Source organism: Molossus molossus, unplaced genomic scaffold (genome assembly GCF_014108415.1).
Source record: "Molossus molossus isolate mMolMol1 unplaced genomic scaffold, mMolMol1.p scaffold_m16_p_21, whole genome shotgun sequence".
Lineage (NCBI taxonomy): Eukaryota > Metazoa > Chordata > Mammalia > Chiroptera > Molossidae > Molossus > Molossus molossus.
In genome coordinates, this window is record NW_023425357.1 from 44,566,882 (window position 1) to 44,583,103 (window position 16,222).

General features: G+C 51.8%; 1 pseudogene across 1 annotated transcript; it reads left to right on the forward strand.

The window, feature by feature from the left end:
- Positions 1-15,041: 15,041 nt before the first annotated feature.
- LOC118639199 lies at positions 15,042-15,908 on the forward strand (annotated as a pseudogene). Its single transcript, XR_004961158.1, has one exon. The product of XR_004961158.1 is annotated as a DNA-directed RNA polymerases I, II, and III subunit RPABC1-like (transcript).
- The last annotated feature ends 314 nt before the right edge of the window (positions 15,909-16,222 follow it).

Genomic DNA, 16,222 nt, shown 5'->3' on the forward strand with positions numbered 1-16,222 from the left:
AGAGGACTGAGGTCCGGGACCAGAGGTGCGGCATTCCTGTACTACTCCAAAGAACCTGTCATCCTTCGTGGGGGAGGACGCCTGGGCCCATCTCTGCAAACTGAACAGCAGTCTCCTCCGCGAAGTGCTCGTGGGTTCTGAGAGGAATGGCCGATCCCTCTGCCGGCCCTCAGGAGCTCCAGGGGGCAGCAGCCAGGTCGCTGAGCCAGAGCTCACATCTGGACACTGGAGTTCAGGGATGCTTTCGGAAGCAGCCACATTTCTGTTGCATCGAACAGATTCACAGGGGACTGGAAGAGAAACATTTGCCTCACTGTGGGGAAGTCCTGAACAGCGGTCAGACTCTCAGGATGACAAAAGGTATTGGTGTTGAAGCCAGAGTGGACGTGACACCATCTCTGCCCTGAAGGGATCAAGCTTCGCTGGTTTCACGGGGGCTGTGTGAATGTATGGCCGCCATGTGCACCCCTAATAAGACTCAGCGCCTCTGTGCCGAATCCATAAAACCTGGTTTCTAGGGAAAGACCCTGTTTCTTTCTTGTCTCTTCCCCTGTATCAGGGACTACCAATCATTTCTCTGTTTTCCTAACTACAAGATGAGCTTGACTACACTACTTCCCAGCTCAGCGTGCTGTTGCTATAGTTTTGAGGCTGAAAAATGCTATAGAAAAACCAATTATTCTGGTATTGGATCTATACAAGCAGAGAGAAGAGCTCTGTGCTTTGACTTGGATCAACCCTCCAAGGATCAACTCTTTGACTTTGTTTACTCCAGCCAAGTTCACTTCTCTGAACTTTATTTTTTATGTTGTTGTTTGTTCATTTTTAGCTTTCCAATTAATATCTGAGACAGAGCCAAGCCATAGCTAATCACAATGACCATCATTTCACCCCATCTCGCATTTATTGAGGCTGAATCGCAATGTTATGCAGCAAGCGTGGTGTGACAGACCCCGTTCTAGTTGGTCCACTTGCATGAATGCCTTCATCTTCTTAACAGCCCTATGGGCAAGGGGCTATCACTCCCATTTCACAGATGAGGAAACTAAGGCACCAAGAGGTCACAAAAATTTCCCAAGATCACGTGAGTCAAGAAAGGAGCCAAGATTCATGGCAGGCAGTCTGGGCCACGGCCCATGTTTCTAACCACAAGGCTACATGACCTGTTAGCACTAGAATGAGTTCCTTAATCTGCGGGCTTGAAATAGCAAGCTGAGATCTTGCTGAAACTTCCACGGGTTAGAACCTTCTTTTCTCACCCGTCCCTCCTATGGGTGGATTTTTGGTTGTTTCCAGTTATTTTTTTCAATGCTATAATAATAAGCTTTTACCCATTTCCTTGGGCACACATGGACATATTTAGAAGTGGATTTGCACTCTCATAGGTCATACACGCTTGAAATGTTAGTTGATATTGCCAAGTCAACTTCCAAGACGGTTGAACCAATTTACATACCTACTAGCATGTACAGGAGTAGGTTTCCACACACCCTTGCCAACATTTTGATATTATCAGTCTCTAAGTTTTGCCAACCCAAATGCATTTTTCAAAGTTGAAATTTCCAATGGCTTGTGAAATTAACCCTTTGGGCTTGCTACTTGTGAAGTAAGCCTTCTGGCTCTCGGGCCCACCCTCCCACGCCTACCTGGGCACCCAAGAAAATAAAGACGGCCTATGTTCTCTAAAATACAAGTCAAGGTTGTGTAGATACAATACCAGAATAATTCGTTTTTTGATGGCATTTTTCAGGCTCAAAACTATAGCAATAGCACGTTGAGTTGAGAATTGGAGTGATAGCCTCTGGAGTTAGACAGCCTAGGTTCACACTGTAGCTCACCACTTTGTAGCTGCAAGACCCTTTCTTCTCCGTTTCCTCCCCTGCGAAGTGGGCATGCTCGTAACGCCAGCTTCAGGAAGTCGTTGCAAACACTAGCATGTGATGACGGCGGCCTGGCTCTTAGGGAACTGTCCACGTCACAGTGTCACGTGCATCATACACTCTGCACAGCTCTGGACCCACCAGGCCAGTAAATAGAGACTGTGTTTCCAGCTCTTGTTTTAGATTTGTTTAAAAAACCTTTTTAAAGATTATAGACTCTGAGATGGTCGGAAACATTACGGTTATTGAGCCCACCCCTTTCCAGAGCTACGAGTGACACTTAGTAGGTGTGCAGTAATGAAAGCAAGATGGATGGACCAACAGACATGCCGTGCCTCATTGGCCTCAGTAGGCAAAAGCTCCACTGGTTGGAATTGCAAATGTCCAGGCTTTCAGCCCAACTCCCTGGATCTCTCGGGGGGGTGGGGGCGGGGGGGGGGGCTGGGATCTGCATTTTGAACAGCGTCCCTCAGGTCTTGGCCAACGAAAGCCTTGGGTGTGAGACTGCAGGTCTTCCTGGTCCTAAAAAAAACTATTTCCTGCACCTGTCACAGTTCCTTACACATACATGGGATTGAATGAATATTGTTCATGGAATAAAGTGATCATCTCTGGTGCTAATTATAGGGTTTTCATGCTCACATGGCCCCAAGAGACAGGGGCTCTCTGGGCCCTTCCACGGCTCTCGTGGTGTGGATCTCGGAGCCCACGCTGGCTCGGACGGAGGGGCCGAGGCTCCCTGGGCCAATCTTCCTTCTCCTCCAGCCAGCCTCAGGCCGTCTGCTGTCACCAACACTCCGAAATGACTTCCTGAAAATACCTGGGACCTCCAAATTTCACAGACACCATTAGGCGTGCTGAGGGGTAAACCTTTTGGAGCCCACGGTCAAGCTCACTTCAGCAGATGCCCTATCACCCCACCTGGCTCACCGGACCTCTTAAAACTGCAACCGGGGCCTGCCTGGACCTCACAGCCTGGCGGCTCCTCTGACAGTCACTTTTCCCGGACTCAAGGACCTCCAATCTCTATTTTGCTTAATAAACATTATTTCCACTGTTGGAACAAGCAGTCGTTTCTTGAAGCTGCTTTTTAAACACTGAGGATTTCTGGACTGTGTTCAAACAAATATCGGGGAGTGGTTTCAATGATCAGCGGGTGTTTGTGGAGCCCAGGCAGAGTGGAACACGGTGAGCACACTCACTCCACACAGAGTGGGCACTAATAACGCACCCACCTTACAGAGGAGGAAACTAAGCAAGAAAATGATGCAATAGTTGCTCGGATTTGGGGAGCTAATAGGGAGCAGGGTTGGACTCGAACCCAGGACATCCGGCTGCATGCACCACGGGTTACACGGGAGGCACTGGCTGTCGGCACACTGGTGCCCTCCTTCCCTGCTTTACAAGGTAAAAGTGCCCAGAGCAGCGGGGGCCCAGCAGGGTGGCCTTGTTGGGAAGGGAGGCCAGACCGGTTGGACTGGCCAGAGTTGAAAAATTCCCCAACCAGTCCCCACGGTGACGGTGACTATGGTGATGGCAGAGGGCCTACTGGAGAGGTCATCTGAGGCCTGCAGCAGCCCGTTCCTCCAGGCTCAGTCTGTGCCGTGCTCCCCAGAAGGCCTCCATCACCGAGTGGTCCCCTCCTCCCCACGCAGGCCTCGATGGGCTGCGCAGGCCCGGCCGGCCCGGCGGCCGGCCCGCCACCGAGCACTAGCCGAACGCACAGCCGCAGCACATGAAAGCCGGGCCGACAAAGGGAAAATGAGATTTCCCTTGAGCTATTTGCACTGGCTGACTAACCCGAACCTTCCTTCTCAGGATGAAGAACGGCTCTGATGTTCTGATGTGGGAAAGCATCAAAGGCTGGTCCCACGGCTGCGTGGTGACACGGCAGTCGGGGCCTCGGGAGCTCGAGCCGCACAGCTTCCGAAGCCCGGACCCCGGTTCCGCCCGGGTCGTTAACAGCCAGCACGTCGCTAGTTAGGCGGCGGCTTCCTGGACCACTCCTGGCTTGCGGGGGTTCCTCCTCCTCTGTCCACGGGGCCCCCCGATCCTGCACCCGCAGCGGGGACACAGACTCTGGCCTTCCCTAACTGTCTCTACCAACTGCCAAGTTCAAAGCCAGAGGGAGAAGAGCCCGAAGAAACACTGATGAGCTTCCAGGAGGCTGGAGAACATGGTTTCTAGAACAGAATTTTCTCAATGGTTTCATCTTCTTCCCCCTGAGGGCAGAAAGGGATCCAGGTTTACTGTGGCCCTTTCACCAATTCAGGACAGTGTGAAGAAGGACGTCGAGCCTGCTGGGGAGCCTGCCGTGGACAGGACCACTGTTACCGCCGACAGCCGTCTGCTTGGTGTCCAGGCGGCCTGGTCAGACGCTTGGCCGCCCTCCCCTGTCCTCAGGATCGCGGCCGCCTTCCCCTCTTGGAGACTTCTTGAAGCATCCCCCGTGAACCACACGTCCTGAAGCCCCTCCAGTATCTCCCTCAGCCAGAGCGCCAGGCCGGCAGCGCGGAGCCCCTTGGCGCTCCGTCTTCCAGCTCAGGAGCGCTGGGGAGGTGCTGGGACCCCGGGCCTCTCCTCGGATCCCTGTGCTGCGAAGCACGACCCCGACCCCTCCTTTGTTTTTAGAAAAGGATAAAGCTTTTCCCACCCGCAGCTCTCATCTCTCCTAGCGAACAGTCAAATCACGGCTTTTATTCCCAGCTCACCACGTCAAGCAAATAGAAGCTTACAGGAGAGACCAGCGAGCGATAAGCAATTCCCACTGCAGTGAATTCTTAATATATAAATTCATCCGACAGCACTTTAGTATCAACTGGCAAAACCAGGAACAATGGGAAGCAGGCAGGCCGGGCTCTGACGAGGTCAACCATCAAGGTTATCTGTATTCAATTACTGGTATCTACAAACTTGCATAGTTGTCAGCTGGTCAGAGCCCCGATGAAAACTCACCATGCACTCGGAAAGCAAATATAGTTTCCGAGGAGAGCCTCAAATTAGCTCCGAGAATGACTTGGCTTCAGACGCACAGAAGCCGTCAGCCTTTGGGGAGGTTTCTGCCGGCAGCGCCTCCATGTCTAAGTTTGGGCATCGTCTTAGAAACCTCTGTTCCCGGAGCAGGAAAGCACTGGAATCGCTCCTTAACCCTGGGCGACGATAAATTATCTCACTTAACAATAGATAAACTTAAGACACTTTTCCTGTCCTGGGGACCTATTGTGAGGTGGACGCTAATCTCCCACATCTCGCCTTCCCTGTCAGCCCCCCGCAGACCTGTCGGTGGTGAGGAGACACAATAATTTGTTTCTAACTCCTCCTCCGGAACCATATATCATGTGTGCAAACAAAGCCCCCAACCACAGATATGGATCTGTTTCCTCTGTCCGAGTTCCTCTTCCCCACAGAGGCTGCGGGCACGTGTCCAGTGTGATGGTCCCACGCGCTGGGGAGAGGACCGTCCCCCGCCCTCCAGGCCCAGCTGGAAATGGGGTGAGGGTCTTCAGGAGGACCGAGGACGTGCCTGTGGAAAGGAGGTTTTCTGCCCACAGCCACACCCCACCGTGGCTCCGATCACTCCTCTGTGCTCCCTGGCAGGTGCCTTTCAAACCCACACCCCATTTTCAGCTCACCAGGGAGATTTACTGACTGGGCGAGTCAGGGTTAATCAATGCCGAGGTAATTTCTAGATTAGCTTGGGGAGGCCATAAATCGTGGGCCTTGTTAAGAACTAGATGTCTTTGATTTTCTCCCTGGGCCAGACGCACTGGGTTTTACTCTCCCCCATACAACCCCTGCTCCGCCCAGTATCTGTCATCTCCACGGTGTTGATGGTCCCCCTTCCGATGACCCCCTTCCGGTCATGGGCTCGCATGGTCCATTCAATCTCCAAAATTAAGGACTGTACATTCATAAGTGGAATTTAGATGAATAGGACTAGGCTTTGGGACAGAGGTAAAAATAGGATCATCGTCATAAAAAACTATTTAACAAGGCCTCACGTAGAGAGAAAGTCACCCCTGATTTCCAGTCAGGCTGGGATTCGCTCCCACTTCCAGCCTGGGTCCCTGGGCCCACTCAGAGCTGCCCATGTACCTCGGGGATGCTGTTCACATCCTAGCCTTGCAGAACTTTAACGTATTTGTACCTCATCATAACCATCTGTACCAGATGATAATACCGATGAGGAGGGCACAGTGACAGAGTGGGAGCTCAAACCCACGACTGTCCAACTCCAAAGCCTACCACTGCCTCATGGCGGTCCTGCTGGTGTCGGCAATGCTGGTGGTAGTGGTACTAGCGGTGGTGACAGGAATGGCAGCGTGGTGACGGTGGTGGTGATGGGAGGCAGTGGCCATAGTGGTGTTATAATGACAGCGTGGTGCCGGTGGTGATACTCTTCAGGATGGGAGCAGTGGTTGTGTGAATGCCAATGGACTTGGTGATGGTGGTGGTGGTGTTTGTCGTGGTGATAATATCAGTCGTGCGAGAGAGTGGAGGTGAGGATTGAATAAAATGCAAGGGGTGGGCCTTACCACAACACATACCAGCAGACACAGGCATTCGGACCAGGGAGCTACGGGGAACCTCCCAGCATGCACTGCACATCTAAATAATGGTGCAGGGCTGGGGCGCGCCCGAGAGGAAAGCCCGGTAATCACTGGGGCTCGGGCTCTGCTGGCAGCGTCTTCATGACTGCTCCCTCTCCACTGCAAGGAGGACCCACCTCGCCTTCGGCCCCACCCAGTCGAACGGCTTGGTGAAGATAATTACTTGCACCACCTGATCAATAGCGATTGCTCCTGGCCCCTGCTTGTTCAATATCAGTGTCTGGGATCACGGAATCCTGATACTTCCCTCAAGATGCCAATTTCTGCTTAATGTTAGATAAAATACATCTATCAAGCCCATCCGTTAATGAGATTTTATTGTGTCATTAATAATACATACCTTTAAAAATATGTTTCCAACTCACGACAGGAAACGTGAGATGGCAAGTACTCCACGCGCCCGGTCACACAACTTCCCATTGCGTTGGACACCGCAAATCAATGCTGTGTTAAGCAATCTCGGCAAGTGATTACGGAATTTGAGAGACAACCAGCGGGCAGGGGAAGAGAAACTACTTCGCCATTGATTTTTCTGAGAGAGAGAGAAAGAATTAAAAAACTGCCTCTGTTCATTCTCAGGGGCCTGTGAACGGAACTCCACTGGTGACATTGTCACCCCTGAGAGGTGAGCTCTTTGCCTCGAGTTTGGGTGACGAGTTGCAAAGGAGCACAGGGCTCTGAGGTCCCCTGGACGCTGTCCGTATGAAAACCAGGCTCGGGCTTCTCCTGGGAGAGGGGACAGGACACAGCTGCCCCCTCTGTGGAAGCACACTGGCGAGCGGCCGGATGCCTGCCGCTGAGGTTCATCTGCACGCGGAATAGACACGGGCCCCGCAGCCCAGTTCTGGGAGGAACTGTCTCCGGGTCAGACCCCAGGACAGAACCCCAGGGATGTCGGCCTGCGCCCAAAACAGAAACAGCTGCGAGGAAACAGGGGACGAGGAGAGGTGCCCTGGAGTCATTAACTGGCCAAGTTTTCTTGACCTGGAAAATACCATTTATTTTCATTGCTTCACTGTTGGTTCGTTGTCTACAGAACTTGGCCCGCTCTCCGCGATGTCCTCACTAGAAACCCTCTCTCATGTCGGGACAAGGCATCATTAGTTCCGTCTCCCCAGCTTTGTGGCTCTTCACTGAATGACAGGCAGAGTCTTTGCAAGGAGAGGTTGTCTGTAAATATTTTCTTAGTAATTCACCCCAAGAGCGTACTACATAGTTTAGTTTGCTAATTATTTCATTAGCAACATAATAAATAGCCGGTATCTGTAAATCGGGGGGGTCATGTATACAAAGAGGGCAGAGCATCTTCCGAGTACGCATGACAGTGTGAGGGGCTCTCCCGGGACCCTGTGCACCCTGGCCTGACACGGCCTGTGTTCCGACGTCTGGGTCTGAGGGTTCAGGCCTGTGAGTTTATTAGCAGCTCAAGGTTTGGTAAGTTTATACATGCACGTGTACACACGGAATACTCAAGCATCCTAGATTCATAAGCTATTCCCGTACACTCTGTACACAGCTGTGGACAGATGTGTGGGCTTCATCTCAGGATCGGACTATGTTTGCAGCAAGACTGCATGTTTCGTGGCCTCTCTATTCAGACTCTGATGGAAACTAGGACTATTTCTACCCAGAGATCAAAGAGCTCACACAGCTGTTCAGTGTCACCAAGCAGGCCCCTCCATGCGAGCACAGCCTGGATCTGGGGCTCTCTCTCCCTCCCCCCTCCCCCTACCTCATCTCCAGTTCTCTCTAAAAAAAAAATCAGTCAAAAATACTTTATTCTTACCTACTCATTGGTTTCCTCTCAAATTCCATAATTATTTTCTGAGATTGCTTAATAGAACATTGACTGGGCTCTAAGGGCCCTTCTAAGTTTAAATTGCTATGATTATAGAATTTTCTCTCCCTTTTTTCTTTTCTAAAATAAATATTTCATTTTTAAAATCCCCCAAACAAAGGGTGGGGCCACCCTCCACCTCTTCTCCTGAGAGCATGGCTTCCTTGATCCTTGTTCAAAGTCTGATCTATTGCCCACTTCATTTGACCGTGGAAACAGCTGTGGCAGCCTGGTGGGTTTGACTTCTCGTGAGAGCTGTTCGCTCTTCCCAAGACATAGCGGAAAGGCGGACAGCGTGTGTAAGCGGCTCCCTTTGTGTGACAAGGGAGGACACAGACCATGTGCTTGTATTTATATATATATTTTTAATTTTATTGAATTTATTGGGGTGACATTGGTTAATACAATTATATAGTTTTCAGGTGTACCATTCCATAATACGTCATATTGTATTGTGTGGTCACCACCCCAAGTCAGGTTGCCTTCCATCACCATTTATTCCTCTATACCTTCTTCTACACCCCCCCCCCTTCCCTCTGGTGATCACCATACTGTTGTCTGTGTCTATGAGTATTTTTTCTTTTGCTTAATCCCTTCACCTTTTTCACCCAGCACCCCCAACACCTCTCCCCTCTGTCAGCTATCAGTCTGTTCTCAGTTTCTACGAGTCTGTTTCTATTTTGTTTGTTAGTTTATTTTGTTCATTACATTCCACATACAAGTGAGATCAAGTGGTACTTACCTTTCTCTGACTGGCTCCAGGTCCATCCAGGCTGTCGCAAGAGGTAAGATTTCCTTCTTTGTCACGGCTGAGTAGCATTCCATTGTGTAAATGTACCACAGCTGTTTTCCCCGGGCATCTGCGGGTGGGCACTTGCCTCCAGGTCTTGGTGCATTTGTATTTGCACACAGGGAACCTTTAGGGCAGTACAATCACTGAGCAGCGGGGCCTGCGTGTCGTTGGATTTTGAGCTATGTGACTATGGCATCAATTTAAAAAATTAGTCATTGGAAATTTACAAACAAAGTCCTCATTGACTTGGGTTGTTTGATTAGCCTGTGGGGGCTTTTGTGACCACAGAGAACATTTTCTGTCAAAAATGGGCAAACTTTTAAAAAATGGTTATGTTTGGCGTTGTCTGCTGAACTCAGATTAACTGGGGGACTTGGCAGTGACCGGCTGCCTCAGAGGGGGGACAGCCTGAGGGAGCTCCTAGGAGCCGCCGGGGGCTGTGTGAGTCCGGGGGGCGGGGGGCCTGGCGGAAGGCTAGGCTCTCCGAAGAGAGCGCAGGACAGGCGCCTGGGGCGGTGATGGCGCGGCGCTTCGAGACGGACTTTGGAGGGGTGTCCCTTTCCTCACCACGAGTTTTGATGTTCTGAGAAGCTGGTGTTGGTCCCAACGCTCTCTTTCAACCGGAAGTTGGGTGCTGGGAGCCCCTGTTAGATCTCCAGGAGGGGGTGCTTGCCAGAGGCATAATTCAGTTAATTCCAATGAAATTAAGGATCTTTCTGAACTGCAGCTGCAGACCAAGCAGCCATTCCCTCTGCTCATTTGTTCTCTATCGATTTTTCCACACGCGCCCAAAACTCTGTCCTCTGGTCTCCCTTTTTCTTCATGAATCCCACGTGGACAGGACCGCAGATGACTGGGGTATACAAGTGGTGTTTTTCTTTCTTCTTTCTTAGCACCAAGCTTCAAAAACATGTCTCAGTTTGTCTAAAAACAGCGCTCTGATTGATCCACTTTATTTTTGATGGCTGCAATAAACACCTGCCCAAGGAAGGGGGGGCAGGGGAAGTAAAAACAAAACTGGATTCATCGGCTGGAGACGGTATTTATGTGTAAGTGATACTAAGACTAAGCTGGGTAACTCAATAGTAAAATGGGCAGGTTTTAGGGCTGTTGCCATTAAGAAAATAACACTAATATAAGACACATGTGGGTGCTGGCCAGGACGCATCCCCGGAGCTCCTGGGCTGCCCGATCTGGGGATCAAGGCTCAGAGCTTGGCCCCAGTTCACAACCTTTGCTGTGATCTCGGGTCGGAATCTGGTAATGTAATTTTCTGCCAAGTGGGGGAATCCATGTGTTCCCAATGACACCTCAGGAAGTTTTGTTTTGCTCTATTAGATCATAGAACCCTTGACCCTGCCAGTTCTGAGACCTTCACATTTCGCCCGGCCCTTTTGTCGAGGAGGAGCCCAGAGAGACCAGAGAGATTAAATGACTTAGCCAAATCACACAGCGAGTCTGCCGCACAAGCAAGACCAGCACCCCGGCAGGAAGAGCTAGCTGTTTGCAGTTAATGTGGACAAAGAAGGAAGACGGGCTACAGTCGTCTCTGCTCGGGCGCCGTACTTGGTCTGGAGACCGTTCTAATGCTGAGAGATTGTTGTGACAATGTATCTATACATCAGAGCGCTGAGACACAAAACAAGAACACAGTAAAAACAATCAGAAATATGACTTAGGATTCTTCAGTTTGTAATTGCTGCCTTTTTTCTGAGAGAGAGAAACATTTATGTGAAAGTGTAACATCTATCAGCTGCCTCCTGCATGACCCAACTGGGGACTGAGGCCACAACCCAGGCATGTGCCCTGACGGGGAATCGAACCGGCGACCTCTCGGTGCAACCAACTGAGCCACACTGGCTAGGGCTGCTGCCTCCTTTCTGAGCCTTTTCTCTTTTTATTTTGTTCATTTTTGGGGTCTCAGCTTGAGGATCACCAATCAGAGGAACTCTCCAGAACCACCTCTGCCCAGCCACTTCTCTCATCTTCCTTGTTTGTTTCCTTCACTCAAAGGACCTTCTTTGTTCATCATTTTGATTATTTGTTGTCTCTCCTTCTAGCATGTGAGATCCACCAGGGCAGGGCTCGGTGCTGTATTCTCAGCACCTGGTACACAGTAAGTGCTCAATACATGTTTTTGCATGCATGAGTACATTTTACTAAGGACATGCCACTTTCCCTTCCTTAAAACCTTCATGCCTCCTCTCTTATCCGTCTTGGGGCACTTGTCTCTGCCTTGAAAAATTCCACCCCAGCCCATCTAGCCTCCTCCACCAGGTTGGAAGGCCTTGAAGGCAGCTACACTTGTATGTGCAGCAGTCTTCAGGATCATGCCCTGCCCATGTTGGTTCTAAAGTTTAATTGAGACAGGCACACAGATCAAGAGGTTTGGGAGCCCGTCCAAAAATAAAAGTCAACTCCTCGTTTCTGGACCACAGAACTAAAAGGAAGGCATGCGTTTAAAGAGAGCTTCCAATGCAACTAATTAATATGTTTTGGTCTCTCCCTTTCCTTTGGACTTGAAGCTGGGCACAGCCGAACACTGTGCTGAACAAAGATGTCTTGGACCCAGTTCTTGTTTGTGTCTCCTGAACAGCTACCCCCAGCTGGCTTTATTTAAGTGATCATAGGATAAAATTTCAACGCGATCTCCAGTGAATGTGACGAAAGACTGCTTCATCTATCGTCTCCAGGGCTGGTACTCAGAGGCCACTCGGGCCGCGAAGGGACCTAAGGCATTGAGGGTGCCACCACCCAGTGGAGAGCGTCACTCTGAGGCAGCCTGGAGACCGTGCTGACGAGACTGACAGCGAAGAGAAGGGAGCAGTGTCTTTAGAATCTGACAGATCTGAGTTTGAACAGCTCTTTAGGCTGAGTGACTTGGGCCACTGGACCTCAGTTTTCTCATCCAGAAAATGGGAATGCTATATCACTTTCTGGTTGATCAAAAGGAAGAATGTTTGTGGCATGTCTGGAACAAAGAAACCACTCAACAAAGGGTAGTCATTACTACTCTTATACCTCTTTTACCTTCCCCACACTCTCTTGTATTTAAAATCTAAACCCATTTCTGTGTCTACAGACCCCAGATAACCTGAGCTCTGTCCTACCTCAGGGCTTTTGCACTTGCTGTTCTTCCTACCTTGTTCCCACCTCCAACCCCCAGGTATGGTTGGTTCTTACATCATCATGCCAATCTCAGCTCAATAGCCCCCTCTCAGAGAGGCCTTCTCTAATCACAGGGACCCCCTGTGAAGTCCTCTCCATGGAGTAACGTGCTTCACACCCTCTTGCACCCCCATCCTCTGAAATTGTCCCATTTACTCATTCAGTTGTTGACTCTCTTCTCCACTGGCACCTGCAGTTCGTCTGGTCCCTGGGAGTGGGGACCCGGCCTGCTTCTGTCAAGCTCCAGGCCCATCGTGGGTGCGTGGTACAGATAAACCAGCATATCTACATGAAAAAGACCTCCGAGAGGCCATAAGAGCCAAGAGCAGGCCCGGCGAGATAATGTGCGGAGTCCAGTACAAGATAAAGTGCGGGACCCCTCTTCCAAAGGACTAAGAATTTCAGGACGCAACAGCAGAGCGTAAACCAGGCTCAGAACCCGCGCCACCGCCCAGGCGGCATGCCCACGAAGCCGACCCTGCCTGGAGGCCACGGCAGAGCCGGAGGAGCTCTGGTGGTGGGCAAGGCCTCTGGGGCGTTCTCGGATCGTGCCATGCAGCCCCCCCCCCCCGAAGGCTGGTGCCCGATGGGTCCAGTTCCCGCTCCCGAGCCCCTCAGCGAGACGTCCTATTTCCAGGTCCCATTTTGGGGTTATTTCAGAATGGAGTCACATAACGAGGAGTGTGTGAAGGGCAAGTGAGGACATCATCACACAAGGGGACAGTGTCTCTGAAACCGCTGGGGTGGCGGGGAATGAGGGAGGCCTCGGAGCAGGGCTGCCCCGTCCAGCTGTGTGAGGTGCTCACTACAAAAGGCCCTTCCGAGGGGACAGTGGGGACTGAGACCCTGCCTGGGTTACAGTTACCCAGCAGAGAATCCCATGCCAGGCTGCACTTGCCCAGAGAGAAGGGCGCCGTTTTCTCTGCAAAACAAACTGTCTACTTGACGAGCCATGTGCCTGCCCAGAGGGGGTGCCAGTTTCTAATTTGCTCTAAAACACCATGAGGTTTAGCACCATCTCAACCCAAGTAGCTGAGTAACCAAAAGGAAAAAAAAAAATACCCAACCCTATAAAGCACAAACTAGATCCTTTCGCACTAAATAGGCCAGCCGGCTGAGCGTCCAGATGCAGAAGGAGACACCAATGGAGGTGTCCACTGAAGTCCACGCGTGGTGGCTGCCAATGGCGACCTGCAGTGGGAAGAGGGTGGGTGAAAGAGCTCCCCCTACTGGCCTGCAGGACACAGTGCATGCTCCCGGGAATCCCGCAGGGGCCCCAGCTGACACCCGCTTTCACTGGCTCTTAGCTCTGTGTGGTTTTGAAGGGTTCTTTTATTTTCTTAATATGTTATTATATGTCACTTTTTTTTTTACAGAGAGAGAGAGAAAGATCCATGAGAGAAACATCTATTGGTTGCCTCTGCACACCCCCTACTGGGGATCAAGCCCACAACCCAGGCCCGTGCCCCGACCGGGAATGGAACTGGCGATGGCGCCCACCCGAGCCACACTGCCAGGGCAAGACGGGCATTCTTGATTCTCATTTTACAGATGAGGAAACTGGAGCTCAGAGTAGTCAAAATAGACCCAAGGTTCAGGTCACCATGAAGCAGAGTTCTTGGGATCTCAACCCAAGGACCGGTTCTATTGATCCTGCTTCCCTCTCGAAGGGGGGGTCATAAAGTCTGTGTTCGGGGCTAGTCCAGGCGGTCCAGCTTCCACGCGGAAACACAGGGCTCCTCCGTCTGGCAGGAGTGTAGGTGGACGGGAAGGCCTTTGTGCACACGTTTGCCAAGTGCCCACAGCGTGGGAAGAGCCTCACCCTCGCACACTGTCACGTCAGTGACACACATGTCCCACCCCTCAAAACCCATGCACACCCCGGAACAGGCCATTTACAAGTGCCGCGGGCCTCGCCTTGGACGGAAACCAGATGAGCATCGTGATCCAGGCCTCGGCGGCTAAGCCCTCAGAGGGAGAAAACATCTTGCCCTTTGCGAGTCCGCTCTCTCTCGGTTTTATTAGCCAGAAGGCTACGATCTGAGTCTGGGTTTGCAAGACCAGTTCCCAGCTGGTGGAATCACAGAGAAGCCCTTCCTCCTGGAGCCAGCCTGAAGACCACCCCAAGCACCAGATGGGCAGTAAAACCTTTAAACAGCTGCTGTCTACGACTCTGCTACTACTGGCGCTGGACGGGCCTCTCCCGGGGACCGTGGGCATGCAGAGCCCTCGGGCTGAACACTGAAAACCCCATGTTACAAAGGTGGGTCATCTTCCCAGCATCGGGGGATGGTGGCAGCTTCCGGGAGTCTAGTTTGAGGAGCCCTAGTACCCCTGTGTTCTGGGCGGGACCGGAAGTGAGACAAGGACACAGCAATAACACACTCCTGGATTGGACACTCGCGTGTGTTTAGCAGACGTTACCTCTTTGAGCCCTTGTGACAGGCCCATAAATCAGGCACCATTATTTGGTCCATTCATAGGTGGGTATTTGGAGAGGTAGAGAGGTTAGGATTTGCCCAGAATCATGTGGCTAGAAGCTGGAGGAGATGACATTCAGAATAAGGTCTGCCTGAAGATAAAGCTGGGCCGGTGCTTTGGGGGAATGCCCTCCTACTCAGTGCCCTTCATTCGCCCTCGGAACGAGTGGTCATGGAACATGAGCAAGTTCAGCAGGAAAAAGGGGCCTTTTGGCAGGCGCAGTCGGCGCGGGTCCTGCCGGGCACAGGCGCCGTGAGTGCGAGCGGCGGCAGGCATGGACGACGAGGAGGAGACGGACCTGCTGTGGAAGATTCGCAAGACCATTATGCAGTTGTGCCATGGCTGAGGCTACCTAGTAACTCAGGGTGAACTGGACCAGACACTGGAGGAGTTCAAGGCCCAGTTTGGGGACAATCCAAGTGAAGGGCAGCCACGGCGCACTGACCTCACAGTGCTGGTGGCCCACCACGATGACCCCACTGACCAGATGTTTGTCTTTTTCCCAGAGGAGCCCAAGGTGGGGATCAAGACCGTCAAGGTGTACTGTCAACGCATGCAGGAGGAAAACATCACCCGAGCCCTCATCGTGGTACAGCAGGGCATGACACCTTCTGCCAAGCAGTCCCTGGTTGACATGGTCCCCAAGTACATCCTGGAGCAGTTTCTGCAGCAGGAGCTGCTCATCAACATCACAGAGCACGAGCTGGTCCCAGAGCATGTCGTCATGACCAAGGAGGAGGTGATGGAGCTGCTGGCCAGACACAAACTCCGAGAAAACCAGCTGCCCAGGATCCAGGCTGGAGACCCTGTGGCACGCTACTTTGGAATAAAGCGAGGGCAGGTAGTGAAGATCATCCGGCCCAGCGAAACCGCAGGCAGGTACATCACCTACCGGCTGGTACAGTAGCCACCCTACCACCTGGCAGCCCCCTGGGAGACAGACTAATGGACTGTGACCACCTTACCCAGGCAGTTGGCCTGCCTATGGCCTGCCCTACAGGAATCTCAACCCTGGAAACCCACCTGCTGCTCCTGTGGAACCCAAAGCAGGCTGCATGTTTGCTTTCCCTGGGCTGAAGGTCCTTGTGGCCTCACCTGGACATTGAGCCCCACCTGGGGTTCCATGTAATGGTTCCTTAGGAGGGGACAAGATGCTGAGGGGAGGCCAGTGACCAAGACAGTCCTAGGTTCTTTCCCCCTGGGAACCCCAAGCTGGCTCTCCACAAATTGGACCTGGGTCTGAGTTCTCTGGTCAGCCCCTACTTCCAGCTTCTCATCTCGCTCCCTCACAGTGGCCCTGTCCTTGACTGCCTGAGTACTCTGAGGGCAGCAGGTAGGGATATTAAAACGCATATATTTTGGGAAAAAAAAGAAAAAGGGGCCTTTTTAAGGCTCCTGGGTCTTCTTCCTCCACATTTAATGTGCCACCTCAGTTTCCCCAGCTGTAAAACAA